A 19175-nucleotide genomic window follows, 5' to 3' on the forward strand; every position below is an offset into this window, starting at 1 on the left:
ATAAAAAAATCAAAATTGGGATAACAAAATTTTCATGAAGAACATTTTTTAACCTTTAAAATCTGAAAATTCGAAGAAATCATCTTGACTATTTCAAGACTTACACTGATTTAAAAATAATATTAAAAAAGCGTCACCGAAGGCATTAAGAAACGTGACGTAAAGAACGTCACGAAAGCAGAATGATGTCGTCGTGAATGTTTTAAGAAATTATATATCTCATTTAGATCTAGTGATTTGTCGCTGAATAAATCTTTGTTTGAAGTTCAGATGTGAAGGAATTATATCACGAGGGCACATCAATTTCAAGAGCAAATCACTAAATGAGATATATTATTTCGATTCTAATACGTTACCAAGGACTTTAAAGTACACCCTTGACGACATTCATTAAATATTTGCTCGTTTTCAATCGGTTTCTTTTCCAGCGCGCCGCTCTGCCGTTTGACGCTATGACGTAATAATTGTGACGTCAGAACAGTGAACTGTTGTATAATAATTCACTGTTTTCAGTCTTCTTTGTAAGATAGGAAAATGAATCGGATCGTGTTAGAATGTGTATTAATCATGCCATTTATGTGACAGATTATGCGTATCACTAGCTAGACACCATACATTTTTAAAATATTTAGAAACATTTTTAAATGATTTTGTTGAAAAAGAACCTAACCATGTGTCTTTTTGCATCCTTGGCCTTTAGTCATTTATACACTTCTATATTCTCATGGTGCATGGGTGTTTTGGACTTTAGGCTCCCATGACAACACAAATAAAAATATATTTGTTAAATATGATCATAGAATTTCACTCGCCTGAACTGAATTTTTATATATTGGTTTCTGATTTCTGCATGAAAATAAGAAAAACAATTATGATTTTTCAGTTTTTTAACGTGTTTATTATGTAATGATTATATCAAATCTGTAATACAGATTTTCTCACGGACTTATAATTGACTGAACTTTATTATCATTTTATGATATGACATTGCCATGACATTGCCAAAAAAAAAAGAGAAAATATAAATAGGGGCCTATCTCAAATTCTAGCGTACCAAATCATCGGGTAGTTTGATATGGTGTCATACGTCAGATCCCATCATCATTTCTGTTATCATTCAATCTAAATGACTTTAAGTAACTTTAAACAACTTTCTAGAACATTAAACGCAACAAGGAAGTGATAAATCAAATTTAATATACTGAATAGTAAATACCCGCTTTACACTCCCTTTATTACTCTAATTAAGAACGTTACATCAAGCAAATTTATTATGTGTGCTTCACTAGACTAAAAAGACCACCGTCATTATCATTATGTAAATTGTGTATGCGTATTATGTGATTATTCTGCGATCGTGTATTTTGCATTTTAATTCAGCTTCACTTTAAAGTATGTTGGTACTTCATCTGGGGTGTGGGAGAGAGAGAGGTTGGCACCTACACTCCCACAAAATCCTCTTCTCTATGAAATTAACTTCCCTCAGGCACAGGACTTTATTGGTTTCCTATGTAATTAAAAGCTGAAGGCATGTAACAAATTTCTGTTCGCTTCGCTCGTACATCATAAATAGTTATTACAATATGAAACGATATTCCTATATAGATATTTAAAAAAATACTGCTCGTTTCGCTAGAACATCCTCCTTCCTTATAAGTATTTAAGACGAAATTTAGAGTGGTGTCTAATTACATGATATATCGTCTTCCACCTTCACACAACACCCCCCCCCCCCACCCCCCATCCCCACTCCCCCACTGCATCATTCGTTAAAACTAATATCATAGTTACGTTATTACTATGAATATGATGATATTTAAAGCATTTAAAAACTTTTAGCTCGCTTCGCCCTCAAATCATAGTTACGCAACTACCGGAGAAAATAATCTATGAATAAAAAAAAACTAAAAAAAACTTTCTGGTCACGTTACATAATCATTATTAAGTAAGAAAGATATTCCTTGATGGATATTCCTCTGAACAGGAAAACTAAAAAAAAAGATAATTTAGCTCGCTTCACTCGCCTAAAGTTCTACATTTAGTCTCATTTATACTACAGGGTACAGAGCAAACATTCTTTAAGCATGACACAAAAATAATCATTAAAGGAACCAAAAGCGAAACTTGAAAATTGCAAATGGAAATTATGCAATACTACAGAGTCTAGAAATGATGATATTGATTGACACATCTAGTTAGCATTAAAACATTAAACTTAAGCTATGGTGGAATATTTCTGCCAATCACATATCTACTTAGTGTAATGGATATGGTTTCATTGATTAACATTTAAAGCTACGTTTAATTATTCTCATATTTCCGTATGTTTCAAAAGAAGTAGATTGATTTACAGAAGACTTTTAAAAAATATGAATATTACAAAAATATATATTACACAAGAAAACCGGATTTTCACATATCCATATTTTCTTTGTAGCTTGAAGCAGTGTGCGAAAAACGCTAAATGCTGTCATATTTCGAGATGTTTGCACAATTAATGGCACAGTGCCTTTTCCTCTTGGCTTTCTAACCGGCATTTATACTTTAACCATTTCCAAAATAAAGGATGGGGAATGATCAGGTTGGACATTGTAGGTGAGTGTCAAAATTCCAAACTGTACACTGTATCATTGTAAATCTGGGCAATATTATTTGCGGGGTGCTCATGTTATAACGCGAGCTATGCTGCGAGCATAAATACAATGTAAGCCTCACTCGTAGATATACGTTGTGCATTCAGGCGTAAATGTACTTTTAATATTGAACTAATCCAAGTAAAGGGGTGCTGAATAGTTTACTGAATAGATATTTTATACCCAATAGCACGTACTAAATTTGTCTCGTTGTCGCAGTAGGTTAGAGTGAACGTCGCATACAATGTATTAGATGTAGGTGTGGGCTCGAATCCCAGAAAGGTAAAACTTCTTTTTTCTTTACTGATAACTCGTTGTACAATGTCCAGGTTTTTTCACGAAGGTCGTTATTAACGTTGATGATTCAGCGGACGATTCAGAAACCGACACTGCCAGCGAATCTGAGGATTAACCTTGTTTGTGAAATGAATTTGTTTTCTGATATCGGAAATAAATTTTGAGAGAAAAAAATATAATAGAAAATAAATGGGAAAAATATGAAGAAATAAAAATAAAACAGTAAATATTAAAGTCAGGCAATAAAATATGATACGCACTTTTTAAATTATAATTCATAATACAATAAAAAAGAAATGTTGTTGCGTGCATGCCATGTATCAGGGGCAATCATACTTAACAATACACTGTGCAGTCTTGGATCGTAACTCGGTTAATTTCTTACATTATATACCTATTTCTTACGTAAATCATCAGCCGAGATGATCGGAATACCAGATCCACCTTAGTTAATGAACTCGCACAAAGGTCATTTTTGAAGGTCAAAGTATATCTATAGCTTAAGTTATATAGGCAGGTATAATAATGAGTATGAAGTAGTCCGTGGCGTCTGCATATGACATCCATAACTGACTTGTACATTATTGGATCCTGTTCTGATCCCTGGGACGCACTGGATTTCACCAGAACAGGCGAAGACTCAGCGCATTCTTTGTCCATAGTTTGAAGTATTAAACTGAGTGTCTTAAGACAGTTATTTAACACATTTTTTCCCAATGCAGTGCAGTAGTAGTTATTCTTACTTTGATTTTGTTGAGGTCGCCTTCGTATTTCAACATCATTTGGTCATTTTATTCAAACATGGATAATTGACTAACATTTATCTAAGGAATAAATTGTTGCTATGTGTTTACCGTCTTGATTTAAAATACATTGAGCTGTTTAAAATTGGAAGATTTTATATCCTGATGATAACTTTATAACCATAGCTTATTTCCCATTTTTACGGTTTTGTTGTCATTCTTTCACATTGTTTATTATTATTATTATTATTATTATTTAATGTTGCAGATTTAACTAAAAATTCTTTCTTAATTCTGTGGCATTCTTAACGTTATAATTTATTCCTTGTCACAGGACGTAAGTTCCTTTTAAATTACTCTTAATTGATTTTAATCGCTATACTGCCTTAGTTACAACATGTTGCAACGTACACCTGCACCCAGCTGAACATTTCAGGTTTTATGTCCTATCACTATGCAATCCCCAATCCAGCCTCGTCATGTCTTTGGCAGTATGATTTCACCATCTCAGTCCTATGAATAGTGCACAACTCTTACCTCTTTGAATTTGCACCCTTTGGAATTTCCTCTTTAGATTTGATAACATGTACGACCGTTCTGCAGACAGTTTGCAACTCCATATAAATTTTTCAACATGTTTATTTCAACCAAGTATAGCATAGAATAAGTATAATTATGGCAACAGATAATGATAAATGAATGAAAATAAGTGTAACTGGTACAACGCGAAGAATAAAGTTGATTTTTTCCATTATTTCAATAGCGTTGCAAATATTTACTCCTCCTGCATTATATTTGTGGTAATGTTTTCGGATATCTTGCAAAATTCATGTCAGGTTTGTACCACTGGTCATTTTTACAGTACCCACATTTTAAAGGTCCAATACTAAGGAAAGTGAACATTTTAATTTCTTTTAAAAAGCACAGAAACTATTTCATTTTATTGGAAAATGAAAGTTGGTATGTAGAAATTCGAAATAAATCGCAGTATATGTACAATTATTTTTCTATGAAGTATGAAGAAAGTTAAAAAGACCTGGGGGGTCATTCTGTCGATTCATTGAAATTTCAACATAATACACATACATTTCTTTGAGTTCCAAAGACCTTCTGCAAATTTTGACCTGCCAATCTTCATTATTTAGTGTATTGCAGAAGTCTATGCACTGGCTATGAAAAAAATTGCCAACTCACTTTCCCTTAGTAATGGACCTTTAAGGATTTTTGAAAGAAAAATGTTTTCGCCAAAAATGTGTGAACGAGTCGCTTTAATGCAAACTCTAGTACACTTCAACAAGGAAGTTGCTTTCAAAGTACAAATAAGGGGAAATAACACAATATGGTTTAAACTTAATACACTGATATGGTAGTTTATCTTGACGAACGATTTAACGTTCTAGACCGTCTGGTTTAGGTCGGTTACTTAAGAAATTGTTATGCATTAGTAGTGATTATTCAGTATCGAACAAAACTGAAGCAAGATTCATATACATATTGCGCCTGTGAACTATGTGATCCTACGAGCATCTCATGTATCTCATTCAAACAAGACGACAGAAGCAGTGACAATAGAAAAGCTCAAACCATTATTTTTCTTCCAGGTCGTGAAAACAGGTGTCATTAGTCTGTTATCTATATTGGAACTGGTATCAATAAAACATAAAACAATATAGCTGTATCATAACGATCTATCTATGTGGATTGCATCCATGTTCTACATCACAAGTAACCGCATTTCGTCCAAAATCAAGACTTTCTTGACTGATTTACATTGAACAGAAATATGGAAAGCGGGCTCGACAAAAATTACGAAAAAAACGCCTTAGGGCAATGCCGATTTATGTTATAAACCACCCTTTAACCTAAACTTCGTTTATGTTCCAAATTACAGAACAGGTTAAATCAAATTTCTCCCCGCCAGGTGAATTCCATTATATTGCACGAGATGTAAACTTTTTTAAAAACATTTTAAAACACAGATCTAAAGAACTCTATCCACATGTACATACTGTACCTGCGCACAAGGAAGAGCAGCAAGAGAAACACCTTTAATCGTCAAAAGAAAACTATCAAAACAAATTAGTCCCAGTGAGCTTCAATAACTCCTTTACTTGTTTCGTCAGACACAGTAGATAATTTAGCGTCCAGCTGTTAAAAGGGCTGAACATGAAACGTGCGATGTGTACCAAAATAGTCGGGTCATAACCTGTTTTGATTAAACATTTTATAATTTTCTCATCGAAGTTTGTAAACAGTATGTTCATAAAAATCAGCTATCAAATTTTAAAAAACAAATCTTTTAAAATTGCCTAAAATATTTTCGCAGATTATGATAGCGGCGACCCTGAAGGCGTTAATTGAAACATTAATTATGTTTAGAGGTCTTTATCATAACTGCTCTCTCTCCCTTGCTGCAGAAGCATCCTTAAAATACTTACATTCTTCAAACAAACAGTAAAAACAAGTATAAATATACAATCTAAAACCTATTTCAAGAATGTAGCATCCTTAGTAGAACAATACAGGTGACGAGGGCCAAACGAACAAATAAACGCATATTGGGACATCGCACTTGAATGGTAAGTTGTAAAAACACTGTGGAGTGTAGGTCCAGTAGTACTAACTAGGTAATCAAGCAGCACTTCCGGGCTAGCCGAATAATGGTGGAAAGAAAAAATCCTCAATTTTTCTCCAGTTAAAGTGGCATTTTCATGTTTTCTGTAAGCCAGTTCCTGTTTTTATTTCATTGCGGACCTATACTTCACAATTTGGTAGCATTTTCAAGGAGATTTTTTTTGCATTTATAGAAATGTAAACAAACCTTATTACACATGTTTTTACGCCCACATTTTAACTGTCAGTTTGGAAGATATTCCACAGTGCTGACCTGCCAGACAAATAATCTCTCTTAGATGATACATGACCCCTACTTTTCTTGCTGTATTTTTGGTGGTTTATAGGTCATTTAAGAACATAAGGCTAGTAATTCTTTCAGTAATTCTTTTTTAAAATTGGACTGGCTATGTGTTACAACTCTCAGAAGATTGTCAATTTTATATAGAACATATAGCAAATTTGTTTACTATTTTATAACCATTTCTTATTGTGCATACTTGGGTCAACTGATACATTTTCCTGTTCAATGATATCTTGAGTAATAGATAGTTAATATATTATGTTATAATCAATTTAATACAGTCTCTTTCAAATTTACCTCATGGCCAAGAAGTTGAATATGTAAAATATATTTGGGTAAAAGATAAGTTCAAAGTGCGATTCGTTAATTATGTACATCTGCAGAATATCGCAAATGCCTTTGCATGAATAATTCAAGAACAATGCTTAAGAACTATAAGCCTTCAAAACTTTATCGAGCCTAAGCATGGTCTATAATATTATGTTTTATTATACCTCACATAAATGTCCAATGCAAATTTCCCATTAGTTTAACTTGAATGATATATCATATTCCCCAGTGATTTTATATCACATGCGCAAAATCGTTATTTTCAATTTCTGCGCAGGTGATATGATCCAAAATTTCATATCACATGCGCAACAGCGTTATTTTGTTTTTCTGCGCATGTGATATTATTTTTTCATATCACCCGTTGAGAGATTGATACTTTTGCATTGATTAAAAGAGTGAATCGATAAGTTTTCAGACGAGGTGCTTATATAATTATACTTTAGGATTAAATTACTCTTTTCTGCTGCTCTTGCATGTGCGAACACGGCCGAATTTTGTTTTTTTTTATGCTACGTGCAAAATATTTCGAAAACAATTTTTCATCAAATATTGAACCGATACTACCATAATAAGTTTGGAAATGATCTAACTAAGAAAATGAGCGCCCACACTTATATGTTTCGTTTAGAAAAAAGAAAGTTATCGCCGTTTTTCGAACGCTACTGATTGACGCAATGTTAAAACATTAGAATAAATATAGTATGTAAACGTCTCGATTAAATCTATCAAAAAAAGTCTTATTACACGGCAAAGTCGCCACAAATTATAAGTGCTAACAAGTAAAGACTTTTTAATTCTGTCTTCTTTATTTGGTTAGTAATTACTCTTTAATGTTATATAAATTACTATGTTGATTTTCCAGTAAATGTTTTGACCCTTATATAACCTTTCAGTATAATAAAATAAATATTGCATTCCTGAGAGGGTGATATGAAAAATGTTCACCCCTCGAAATATGAATATAGACCTCGGCTGGCGCCTCGGTCAATATTCATATATCTCGCGGTGAACATTTTTCATATCACCCTCTTAGGAATGCAATATTTATATAATATACATTACTATCAACTTGGTTATAATATATTTGGTTCAGTAACAGAATATGTCCAATAAATAAACTTTCAATTGAGCGGTATTATATTTATCAACACAATGCTCTGTTAACCAAATTCCTAATGGAGTTTTTTTTTAATCAGAAATCCTAGTATGTTGCGTGAATAGAATAAAAATATGTAATTTCCATTACAATTCAGCGTGTGAAAGGATGTTCATTGGTGTGTATTGATGTGTAATATATGTTTTATATGCCTTGTGCGTATGTAATAAATACATAAACTGTCGATCGTTTAGTTGGTGTAGTGTCGTAGGATGAGATGATAATTTGAATTGTTAGGCCTAAAAAAATCTTTGTTTCCGGTAACATGCTAAAATAAATTAGGGTAGGAAGGTCGGACAAATTTTTTGGGGGGAATATTTTTTTTTATTAAGTTAGACTTTTTGGAAATTATTTTTGTGTCAAGAAATAAATACAAATAAGGGGGTCATGCCTTTAGAGCATCAGTAAGTAGAATTCTAACATCACTGACCATGTTTAAAGCATAAAAAGTGCAGTTTTGCAACTTTTTGTTAAAAAATTGAAAACAATATTTTCCAAGGCTATAAAAACATTTAGGGTCGGGCCAAAATTTAAGGGGAGGTCGGGATACCGGAAACAAACATTTTTTTTACGCCTTAGCTTTAAAACATTGTAACACACTGACAAAGATTTTAAGTTTTGTTTGTTGCCTTCATCATATAATTATTTGTGATAATCAGGCACATACATTACAACACGCATTATATCAGAGTTAAATCTTACGGAAAAAACTTTTTAACTATCGGGTCTACTCCTTGAAAATATTGGACGGATGGGAATAAACTCAAGACCTTCTAACTACTTAGAAAGAACTTTCTTCCATGTGAAGAAATACTATAAATAGAGCGTAGTAACTAGACTTACAAAGTCTGTTGAGATCAAGTAATCTGCAATAAAATTTATTCTTTCTTCATACTAACACTGATATTTTCTCAGTAAAAAACATTTTCTCTCTAGGCTCATCTCAACAGAGTCAGAGGTTAGAGATGCTGTAAATTTTTTCAGAAAGTGCTATTAGAGAGGATTGATTTTATGGCCAAGTGCTTCATATTTAATGACTCTAACGACCGATACCAGTCTACGTTGAAACTAGTTATAGATTCAGTTATCGATTGAACGATTACTCATAGTGATGCGGTGAATTGCAGTACTTTCTGTTTCAACATACGGCGTTACGAGGATAACAGGTAAACTTGTTACATATATTTTGCACAATGTAGAAATAAATCTTTATCAGTGTTTTTACTATTGCTAATGAACTAATTACTTCGCGCATGCTATATACATTTGACGAAAACAGAAAAAAAACGTACGTATTATATGTCATTTAATACAATTTCATTTAATACATTCAACATAAAATTACAGTTGAATGCATTTATTTTTAATAACAATATTATTAGTAAAAGAACGACAATCAAATATGTGATTTAACTGCATAGTTTTGATGGTGCACTTTCTTTTTTCTAGTAATAAGTTAAACTTGATGCCCATTATTTAAATTTGACAGCATTTTGCTATTATATTTATAACTTAACATGGATTAGCATCAAGAAGTGACTATAGATTTTTCTGAAAGTTTTCAAAAACATTTATACTAGAGAGAAAATTGTTTTATTTATGAATGCAATAAATTTTGGTTTCTACCTGGTATCTAAAAGTACCTGTCATGCTTCAGCAATTCATTTATTTTTATTACAGTGCAATAGAGATAATAAAAACATGTTTAAAACAAATATTATCCAAAACAAAAAGGAGAAATCGTTTGAATATGAACTGACTTTTTTACACTGTCTGAGCTATCTTCTTTCTACTATTAGAACCTTTCTTAATACTTCTGTAACACAAGGGGGATCTTTTTTCATGACTATGGTTTTCAAAATAGGGATACTCAAGATCTTTTTTCATGACTATGGCTTTGACAGTGGGGATAATCAAGATCTTTTTTCATGACTATGGTTTTGACAGTGGGGATATTTGAGGATAATCAAGATCTTTTTTCATGACTATGGTTTTTACAGTGGGGATAATCAAGATCTTTTTTCATGACTATAGTTTTTATATTCATCGAATGGTATAGACATAAAGTATATCACGAGTTGCGTAGCCACGATTGAAATAGGATTTTTTCATACCATGTAATGAAAATAAAACCTTATTCAAGGTAAAAACTTGAATGTTCTTTTTACCATATACACAAATGATTGAAAACGCCCTTTGTTTTATATTTAGAACAAGCGGCAACAAGAACAATATATTTTCGGTAGTCTTATCGTAGTTGCAACTCATAATTCTTGACAGTGTTGACATATTGATGCGTTTTCTTTTCTGGCCTTTCAGATTGGGAGTGAAACGGTCTTTTAATCACCCTTTGTGGGAGGTTTAATCAGTAAATGCCATGCACTCGTATACATATTTGATAGAATGATTGTGAAATATATATTTGGACTTAAAACAATTTACTTAACTTTCAAGTTAATTTTTCTCTTCAAATGAACCAAAATCAACGCCCAAGGATACAAAAATAGTTCCGGAAAATGACCGTAGTGAAAAAAAATACAATGAAAAAAATATGTATCATATTTCATCGATTTCTCAAAAAATAGATGATTTTATGTTGTTTTCTTTTTTCAGTGTGAGAGGGAAATAGATTTAACCGAATAAACATTAGCTGCAGTAGTTTGAAAGTTCACGGCGGAAAGCATATCTTATAGGTAAAACATTTTTTCTTCCATGTGTCGAACTGTTTTAACAAAATTTTGTAAATTTTTTCACTGTGATCATTATCATATATTTATAGGTTATTAGCTTTGTATCGGGAAATATGCACGAGTTCTTCAGCGGAAATATTGCGAGACTTTAGGAGCGCAATATTCTTCCACTGAAGAACTCGTGCATATTTCCCGATGCAAAGATAATAACCTTTTTATTACATAAACATCTACACGTATAAATATAATGTAAATATCATAAATTTGTTCAATAGCCTGAATAGGATTGACAATACTGATTTAAATAGAAAAAAATAGAGCAACAACAAACACTGAATTACGTCACGCACCCGATATGAAATTCAGGCGTCAGTGTAAGGAAAAATATTGACGTTTCCGGTACCAGTGTAACTTAACGGGGAAAAGAAACGAGTATGTAATAAACTTTCAAGTATGTAATGTTTCAATATTTACGAAGACGTGTTACAAAGTGAATTATTACTCAGAATTCAATACTGCAGATAATATATTTTACTTGTAGAGGTATTATTGTATGCCACTGAATTTATTAGTGAATTATTTTGATTTCGAGTGCATTCCTTAAAGATAAGGGGTCTCTGTGGCCGACTGGTTAAGGTCGCTGACTTACGATCACTTGCCCATCACCGATGTGGGTTCGAGCCTCAGCCGGGGCGTTGAATTCTTTATGAGTGTGAATGTGTTCGGGTTTAACGTCTTTCTCAACAATTTTTCAGTCATATGAACGACTTTATAGTGCTGCCTCACTGGAATATCACGCCGTAGACACATGACATGATACCCAACCCAGTCACATTATACTGACACCGGGCTGACCAGTCCTAGTACTATCCTCTTAATGCTGAGCGCCAAGCGAGGAAGCTACTAGTACCATTTTTTACGTCTTTGGTATGACGCAGCCAGGGATCGAACCCACGACCTCCCGCACTCGAAGCGGACGCTCTACCACTAGGCTACCGAGGCGGTGTTGAATTCTTCATGTGACAAGCCATCCAGCTTACGGAAGGTTTGTGGTTGTACACAGGTACCCCTGCCTGTGATAAAATTATGCCCGGGGTGGGGGGGGGGGGGCGCAACTCAAAGCTGAAAGGTCTACATATGACCGACACGAAAAAAGAATATCATACTCGTACCGTACAATGATGGAAATAATTATCAAAATAAGGTGAACAAAATTAGCAATGGTGGAATATATAGTACGGTAAGTAAATGATACAGAACATACCCTATCTAAAAAAAAAAACAACAGACAGCGTAAGAGTAAATTTCTTCATATATTCATACCAGGGTCAAGCCTCACTCAAGCCTCACTCACCCAATCATATCCAGGACCTGTGCTAGCATATCTTGCAACCTGGAGACGAGAACCAAATGTATCGACATTACCCAACCTTTTGTCTACAAAATTTTCTTCCAAAACCATTATATATATTTTAATTTATTATTGTTTTTTTTTTTTTTTCCATTTCAGGTTCTGTTCCTCATTCCGAGTCATAGACATTGTATGGATGTTCTTCAGAAAAACGTCTTTTAGTTTTTCATAAACACAAAACTTACCTTCTGTAAAATATTACTCATCAAAATACATTGCCATACTAACAGTCACTGTCAATACTTCTTCAATTATCGTTATATCGGCTTGGAAAGGATTAGTTATAAAGTCAAAGAAAATATTTTAGTTTACATAAGTTGAGTAGTAAAATGGGACAAACAAATTCATCACTTGACTTTAGAAAGAAAATTTTCTGCGAAATCCATGTTTCAAAAGAAGCATCTGCTTTCTGCTTCACACACAAAACTCTTATATGTATGTCTTGCATAGCGGAAAAGGTGCACTTTAATTTGGATTGTAAAGTTCAAGAAATGACCGGAATGAATTATCAAATGAAAGAATGCTTTGGCATGATGCAAGAAATCGCTAAGACTAAAAAGACGATGACAGTGAATCAGAGAGAAAGAAAGATGAAAGAAGAAATTGAAGCTGCATACACAAAAGCACTGGACAATCTAGAGAAACTAAGACTGGCACATTATGAAGTAGCAAGTGAGGAAATTGCAAACATGAAAAAACGTGAAGATGAAACATTTAATAAGCTTTATAAAGCAATTGATTACTTCAGTGTTGGCAAAGAAAAAGAAGCGGAAAGCTTGAAGAAGGAGATATTGATGGAACATTTCGGTTGTGAATTAGTTTTTCAAAAAGTAAAACCAGCCTTTACTGAGCTAGAGAGGTCTCTGAAAAATGTGAAAGAAATGCGTACCAGATACAGGGAAAGCATCTCCCACGGCAACCAGGTGGTGGATTCTGATTTTGTTTATGAATAGAAACGACAGTAGGTTAACGAAGATATTTGTTCTATGGCAGCTAGCCTTGCTCTAGCAACGTAAATATATATGTAAATATAAGTAGACAATGAAATACCTGCACATTTCAGCACAATAAAAAACTTTTTTGTGGGGGAAAAGTATCTACTGTCTAGATTTGTACAGGCCACTAAATATTGACACAAAATATTAGATCTGAGACAGTTTTGACATCTCAAAATGGTGTCAATTATATAAATAAATATGTTTAACTTGATGCAAGCTTTTTACGGTATTAAGATTTATTTTTTCGATATCATAATTGATACGCAGTGAATTCCATGCATATGCATTTATTTTTGCAACAAAACTTTTCATATGTGATAGCAGACATGTGTAGGATTCTTCAAATACCTTCGCGACACGTTATCCTACATATAATTAACAAAAACCGCACGGTAATGTGAGCACAACACACAGTTTAGCAAAAGAAAAGTATTACTTTGAGTAGTTAAATGTATTAAATATAATCAAAATTATTTATTACTGTAACAGTCTTATTTGTACTATCATGCTTTAAATATATAGATATGTAAAGATATTTCAATTGTAGTTATTCCTGTAAGAAATGTAAACAATATAATAAAGTTATAATAGTACATGTAAAATGTCATGTGTCTGTTTTATGAAAACATGCTTAAAAATGTCAAGAAGAAGACTATCCGATTAACATTTATAAATAGACGAAAAGAGTAAGGACTGTTGAATTAATTTTTTGATTTAAGTTAGATGGTCTAAAGTGTTCTAACAGCCACGAATGTATTGAATCATTCTTGAATTTTGAGATTTTTCTCCAAAACTGCACATAGTGCTTTAATGACTGAGTGGTTGGGCTCGGCTGAATGTAACTACCAAACAAATATTTCCTTCCCGCAAATTTAGCTTTTAGTATTGACATATTGCAGATAATTAATTGAAAATGAAAGTAATTCAACACAAACATGGCTGTACACGACATTTTATTGATTTCGACTGTTGAAAAAACTTTGAAAAAATGGAACTCTCAGATCCAGAAGCAAAAATTATGTAGCGTTTCGAATAGCTTTCGCTTTAGACAATTTAAGGAGAAAAAATGGGTATAAAAATCATGGTAGCAAACTATGGTGTAAATTTTCACGAATTAATATTTTCTATATTAGGCCTCAATTAACCTTGTCCTTTGATTATAAAATAACATTTATGTTATGGAAATACAAGATTTGTTTATTCAAAAGTTAAAAAGGAAGATATGAATAAATTATAATCTACAAGATGTAGAGTATTTTTGCGTAATCACTTTTGTCTTTCAGATAATATATAATAAAATAATACCAAAAGAATATATTTCATTGTCCCATATATATCTAAGTAAGAAACATTAAATATTTCTTGATATCAACATTTTTATAACGAGATGTTGCAGATCGCCAACTCAAATTCTGTAGACATTGCGCGCGCACTTTTGCACAACATACTTTTTGGATATGATTATTTGTATTTTTGCAAGTACATGTGTAATTAGACATTAGACGTTATGCATGCTAAACATTGTTTTCATATTGTAATTATTTTGTTTAAAGGAATAATTAAAATATATACCAGTAAACACTGAATTTTATTGAGAAGAGAACGAAAATTCACATTATTGTCGAATTGGTTAGATATTGACGAAATGAATGTGTACTTTCAATTCACACATTCGGTATTTAACATTTTAAAGAGGAACTAGTTTAGTTTAAACATATTTTTATTCAGAAAATCATGAAATATTTACAGTATAACATTTCAGGAATTGTACAGACAGCTATATAAGCTTACAGGTATCCTCTCTTTACAAAGGAACTAGCAAATGCTATTTAGTTAACCTTTTTAAGTTCTTTAGAACTCTCAAAGATCTGATTGCTCCCTAATTCTTTTGAATTTTTTACTTACCTTCCATAAGCCAGTTGGATGGCTACCTTACGGAAGGTCGGTGGTTCTACCCAGGTGCCTGCTCGTGATGAAATAATGCGCGGAAGGGCACCTGGGGCCTTCCTCCACCATTAAAGCTGGAAAGTCGCCGTATGACCTATCATGTGTCGGTGCGATGTTACATCCAACCAAAAAAAAATGGATGTAAGGGAATCATTCAGGGCACAGGTTAAAGAAAAAGAAACGTTCATCACATCTGAAATTTTCATGATCGAGCCATGTGGCAGCCGTAAAAAGTATCTCTGTACTTGGTCCCGGTACGTGTTGTTATACTTTCTTATTCTGCGGGAACACGGAGTCCATACAGTTTATATATGTATACAGTTTACTACAGGCCTGTATCTATAAAAGAAGTTTTCTCTATCTTTGTCTCACTCTGTCCCTCTGGTCAGATCGCTCTGTGTCTGTACCTGTAGAGGATGAATTTCGCGCCCTGTGTGGCTGCCTTTGAACGTGTTTATCATGAAAAGGGCGCTATATAAATACGGTATAATAATAGATTATAATACTTCCGCAAAAGGTGCAAAATAAAGCGGCTGTTCAATTAAGGAATATGCGTAGCTAAATGGTTAAAAAATACTTTCTCAAGAAAAGGACTTGGCCTAACTAAGACAATAGATTCAATAATACCTTCTATTATGTTAATTCGAATGTATTACAAAACTGTTACAAACAATCATCGAAAATAGTATTTAACACGAAAATAATACATATATTTTAACTGTATGAAAATGCGGTGCTATTTTTTGAATAAAGACATTATACCCCTTTCATCATTCTAATGTCACAGTTCGATTTATTATAATATGCTAATGAATAATAAAACCGAATTTATCTGGTTCATTCTTGGTGTTTTATATCATCCGACCATTTTGACCCTTATACTGTCCGTATTATGTAGTGTAGATAGTTGTAGTACGATAGGGAACGTTACTCCGTGGTTCGTTGTATACTTACCATTATCCTTGTAACATTTGCACTCATATCACTCTTCTATTGTTATTCTAATTATTTTACTACACTGACCGATCGATGCATCGATATCAACCATGACTATGTTTATGATTGATTTCTGTACATCTATCTTTCAGCGCAGCTGTTGTTTATCTAATAAAATATATTATTGACATATGTTTTACAGGTAATTATTATGTCATGCTATTCCTTATACTTTGTTCTAGATGTTTAAATACTTTTAATGTAACTTAGTGCTGATTATACCATGTTTCTAAGATGTTTTATAAGGTCGTTCGTCGGCTCAGTCATTGTCATAGTTGTCATAATTATACCTGTGTAGGACCACATTTGTAACAGATCGCATTTGTAACAGATTTCGTACGTATGCGATCGCATTCGTAACAAGTAAAATGTGTTACGAATGTGTTTGTCCAACATGGGGGTTGACATGAGAAGCACATATGTATCATGTTGAGTTTTATACTGCAAATGTTCAATCAGTTGGTTGTCATCGCAACATCTTTAAATGACTGCCGCACCATCACAAGTTAGCGTCGTCGTCGTCGAGGTCAATGACATCATAAAATTATTTGAGCCGCATCGTGAGAAAATGGGCCTTCGGGAATCTTCGAGGCTTTGCAACCAGTGTGGGCCCAGATCAGCCTGCGCATCCGCGCAGTCTGATCATGGCCCACACCGTTCGCTGTTATTTCAAAGAAGGCTTATTCTACCTGAATATGAAATTTTCTGACCCTGATTCAGATGCATAAATGCACAGGTCAGCCTAAATATAGACTTTCCGGAAATTCACGAAACTGTCCGAATGCCGTGACGTGGCTCAATTTTTATAATCATTTCTGCATCCACTGCCACTACCACTTTAATATGATTACAACTTCAGCTACTTCTACTGTTACCTCGACTTGCTGAAATGTAGACCCACATGCTCAGGTCACTGGTTCGAACCCGGTGGCGACATACATTTGTAGCTATCTTTCGTCATCCAGAGCTGTTTCAAGTTGGTTGACAAACAGGAAGCTGCTATGTCAAGGGACAAATTATATACAACTTGTCTTGGACAGAGTCGTTAGCCTTAAGTCTAGGAGGTCCCGACCTTGTGCTGCGAACTAATGTCTATGGGATTTTAAGAAAATACACCTTATTTTCTAATTACCCTCTCCCCACTGAGTCCGTCTGTGAGGTACATGTAATAGGCCTTCTTTGATTATAATCCCGCCGTGAAATAGCGTAGTCTGTGCCTTCGTGCAGTTATATATATAAGTTCATGTCCTTGGTATAACTTGCCCATTCATGGTCAGATTTTCAAATTATTTGGTACAAATGATCAGCATGGATAGAAGGTGTGTTGAGATCATGATCCTTGTTGCTACATGTATGTATCCAAGATGAAGTTCACAACTTTGAACTTAGATTTGTTTTGTTATTTTGTTGTAATATATGTTTGTGCCCGGATCATAACTCGCTTTAGTCAGATTTCCAAATACTTTGGTACAAATAACCACCATTTATTGACAATCTGTAGTGATCATATTGCACCTATTACTGCAAACGTCTCAAATTTTGGGACCCTGTAGAATGGTTTCGATGAATATTATCTTTGTTTGTTGGATTCAGAGCGCCTGTTTTCAACAGTATTTAGGTAATACACTTTCGGGCAGTTAATCTTACCACTGATCCTAGAATGAACCAGTCCAAGATGATGATGGTGATTATTATTATGATGATGATGATAATGATGATAAAAATGTCAGTAATATTAAAATCAGTACAACAGTATCTTTATGTTAGTAACCGACAACGTCCCAGCTTGAAACAGCACTGAGTGGCGAAAATAGCAACAGATACGAATAGTTTTCACCCGGTCTCGAACGTTTGTCCCTCGACACGCTAGTCGATGGTTAGTTCTTCCCATTAATTTCAATTGAAATTAAACCCTGCCTCATATACGAGTTTACACTCATATGTTCGTTTACGGGTCTGGTAAAACGCACCGATACACGTAAGGTATTAACTGGGTGGATGAGAGACATAATATTTCTGGAAATTCCGGCCCTGACTAGGAATTCAACCCGCTCCGCCAGTTTGGTAATCTGCAAAACTATCCACAGCACCAGCCTCACCGATGGAGTTAATCGTGCCGCTCCTATAGAGATACAAAATAAGAGTGTTTCCATACGAATGCAGACACCAAGCCTGGCAAGAAAACATGTATTCATGCATTTTATAAAAATGAAATCTTACAAACCAAAACCTATATGGGAAATTTATAAGTGACATGTACATGAAGTACTATGAATAGACCAGTCATGATAACCGTTCGGTATTCTTGCCAAGTTTAATTGCCAGATAACCAACCAGTACCAAGATATTAACCTAACCGGAAATATCCTTCTAATCAACAAGAGGGCCGTCATGGCCCACTATCGCTCACATGAGTAATACTACACTATACATTAAATGTGCGATTTTGCCATTTTAGGGGTCATAATTCTTAAGACAAATAGCGTGATATAGTTACTCTTCGAGGAAAAAAGATATATAATTCCTATGATATATAATTTCTATGCAAGCTTGGTCAAAATCAAATCATAAATGTGATCTCTGTCATGTTCACAATGCTAAAATCAGCAAATTTTGTCATTTAAGGGGCCACAACTCCAGCACAAATGTTGCTATATAGCTGGTTTTCGTAAGGAACCGAGATGTTATAGATATATAACTTCTATACAAGTTTGGTCAAAATGAAATAATAAATATGGCCTCTATTGTGTTCACAAGACTAAAATAAGCAAATTTTGCCATTTCAGCCATTACTCTGAGATAAGTGGCGCAGTATGGCTGTTTTAAAAGGAAGTGAGATCCTATATAAGTTTAATGAAAATCAAATAATAAATGTAGTCTCCATTGTGTTCACAAGCAGCATTTTTTACCAATTCAGGGGCCGTAACTCGAAGTCAAATAAATGGTGCAATATGGTTGTCTTTGAAAGGAACCGAGATCTTATAGATATATAAGTTGTACGCATATTGAGTCAAAATAACAAAAAATGTGGTCTTAATCGGGTTCACAGGGCTA

General features: G+C 33.7%; 1 long non-coding RNA gene across 1 annotated transcript; it reads left to right on the plus strand.

Annotated features, from left to right (window-relative positions):
- The first annotated feature begins 9068 nt into the window (after positions 1–9068).
- On the plus strand, positions 9069–14594 carry LOC123560573 (uncharacterized). Its single transcript, XR_006688271.2, has 3 exons — positions 9069–9245; positions 10693–10772; positions 12280–14594. It is a non-coding gene; the product is annotated as an uncharacterized LOC123560573 (long non-coding RNA).
- The last annotated feature ends 4581 nt before the right edge of the window (positions 14595–19175 follow it).

Source organism: Mercenaria mercenaria, chromosome 10, assembly GCF_021730395.1.
Source record: "Mercenaria mercenaria strain notata chromosome 10, MADL_Memer_1, whole genome shotgun sequence".
In the NCBI taxonomy this organism is placed as follows: Eukaryota; Metazoa; Mollusca; class Bivalvia; order Venerida; family Veneridae; genus Mercenaria; species Mercenaria mercenaria.